This window comes from Archocentrus centrarchus, chromosome 18, assembly GCF_007364275.1.
Source record: "Archocentrus centrarchus isolate MPI-CPG fArcCen1 chromosome 18, fArcCen1, whole genome shotgun sequence".
NCBI lineage: Eukaryota > Metazoa > Chordata > Actinopteri > Cichliformes > Cichlidae > Archocentrus > Archocentrus centrarchus.
Genome location: NC_044363.1, coordinates 2917318 through 2920154, shown reverse-complemented (window position 1 = coordinate 2920154; position 2837 = coordinate 2917318).

Sequence of the window (2837 nt, the reverse complement as noted above, 5' to 3'; positions counted from 1 at the left end):
CCAAGAAGAATTTTTTTTTTTTTTTTTTTTAAAAGGGGGGTAAAAAGGGCAGAAATAACAGTTGGAAGTTAGGAGAGATGAAAAGATGTCAAACAGTCAAAAGTCACTCGGATGAAATGAAATGAGGTGCCGCTAAATGCCGAATGTTTGCTTTCACTCAAACGTTTCTCTGCCTCGCTCCGGCTTCTGCCAAGTTACACAGAAAACTCACAATGGGCGGACGGACAGACAGATGGTCAGTGGAAATCTATTATGAGCCATTTTGAAAATATTTACAAATATTTTGAAAGACTTGTTTTCATTCTGATGTTTTGGCAAAACTTCACTTTCAGTAAGGCTGAAACCAAAGAAGGAAATTAGTAAAATGTCAAAGGGTAATAAATAAATAAAGGCGGGTGGGCGAACTTACCCGACAATCTGATTGAAGTACCGCCGGTATCCCTCCAGAGTTTCATGCTAGAAATATAGAAAAACACAACAGGCCAATGGGGATGGGGAGAAACAGGGATAGAGTCCAGCTGCAGTTGAAATGCATGATTACTAATAGTATGGGAAAATAAATAACTCATCTGGTGGTAATAATATACAGTTATCTGAAAAACAGGAAACAAATTTACAGCAGAGAAAAATGTACCCAATTACCATCTAAATGCTTTCTTTTATGCATTAACAACATCTGCTCAATACACATGTATGATAAACAGAATCATAAAACAGACTGGTTGGAGAGTGCTTGCTGGAGGTCGCTGCTTGTCACCGTGTTAAATTAATGGCAAAAAAAAAAAAAAGTGCCGCACCAAAAACCTCCTTTGCTGTGGTCGCCAGCAGTTTACATGGATGATGCCAACTGAACTACTCACCAAGCGGTAGCAAAATGTGAAAAAAATATGGCACAAACCAGAAACAGAACGCTTGCCTTCAAAGTAGAAGTTGCACCACTTGAAATGTGTTGGTTGCAGCAGTCAGGTAAAACTTTTACTTTGAAGGCGAACGTTGACTTCCGGTCTATGTCCCACTTTTTCACAGTTTCACTACCGCTCGGCGAGTGTTTGCAGGCGTGTGCCTTCTGTACATGAATAAACACTAAACTAAGGTAACTCGTCAGTGCTCTCTGCATCTCTTTGCTTGTAAGATGCAAAGAATGTTTTTATCTACATTTTCTTAAGACAGCAGTGTTTTTAGGGATATCACTGTTTTATTTAAGAATAGTACAAAGATTTTAGTGTTCTTGTAAATCTTTTTGCTTTAAGGTTAATTTTAAGGCAACCAAAGCAATCACAAGGTGGTTTTCCGGTGCAGCACCTTCTCCCTTTTTTGGGACCAGTTTCACCTCAATACAACCAGGAACCACTTGCCAAATGGTTGGGGAATACATCTGTGGTTGCCAGGAGTCACTGAGCAGTCTCTAGGCCTGTGTGACTAAGGCCTTGGCTGCTAAAATAGCTTGAGTGTATGTGAGTGAGGTAGAGGGGTGTGTGTGCAGGGGTAGGGTAGAGTCAGTGTAGTTAGGAGTGTGTGAACATAACTGCATAGGGCAACACAAAGTGATGGTGCAATCATACCATGTTAGAGTGGGGCTGCAGTACGAGGCGAGCCTGTTTCCTCCTCTGCTTTCTGTAGTAGTTCTCAAACTCATCACGCAAACCCTAAAACACAAACTGGAGGTAAGAACGGCTGCATGGATGGACAGGATGATGTTTGGGAGTGCAGCCTGTGAAGCCACACAAACTCACTAACAACAGAAGCATGCAGCCCAGTGTGTAAAAGTGGTTGGTGCTGAGTTCAGGGGTCAGAATTCAGTTAATGGAAGTAAAAAAAAAAAATCAAAGGTTAGACCCACAGAAGGATGGAGAAGGTCATGCTGGTGCATGTGTGAGTAAGAGAGAGATAGAGAAGCTGCCTCTGATGCCTGGCTAATGTCACTGATCAGACATCAAAACTAAAAGCAACCACACAAGAAACACAATCAGCTGTCTAAACTTGACCACCTCATATCTGTTCCTCCCATTACACTGAAGCCCTCGCTCCCTTATCGCTCTCTCTGCTGTGCTAAGATAGGCCACAAGTCTCTCTCTCTCTCACACTCACATCTCCAAGAACCCACCGTAAACAGTGAGCTCAGAGATAAAAGACCAGGACTGGGCAGATAACGTGACAAGCTCCCTCAACTACTGACCAGACCAGCACACGTATATCTACCCAGCTGCCATTACTGCTCACGTACGTGTGTGGTGACCTTCACCTGCTATCACTACGATAGGAGGTCAGATACAGGAATACAAATACACCTCAAACACAAACACACAAGTGTTTAACTAACTTTGACATTTGCCAAGACTGTGTCTGACCCATCCAGCCAAAGCTTCAAGAAACATATGAATGCAATTTGATGTTAATTTATTTATGTTAATGCATCGTTCTGTTGGAAACCTGGGCTGCAGGTTTCATGTAGAAGTCACTTTGATATGCAGCTTCAACTGGTCACACAGGGGTGGCACAAGTGAGCCTTGGTGTCCAAGGCGTTCCTCCTCCCGGTACAGTTTCCCTTAGGAAGTGTGAAATTTGTGAATTTAGAAATTACATTCATGTTCATGCATCAGTAGTAGGTGCCCCAGTTATTTAAAGAGATCAGTCAATGATCAATATCATGATTAGCTTGTAAATTTTTACTTGCTAAACTTAACCTGTGTTCTTTAATGCTACAGTCACACTAGGAAAAACAGTGGTTGGAGACCACGGCACGACTGAAATTATTGCAACTGTACGCAATGAACGTGGGATGTAAATTTCTTTAACATGGCTGCTTCAAAGATGGGGGCCGGGTCTGCAACCACTAG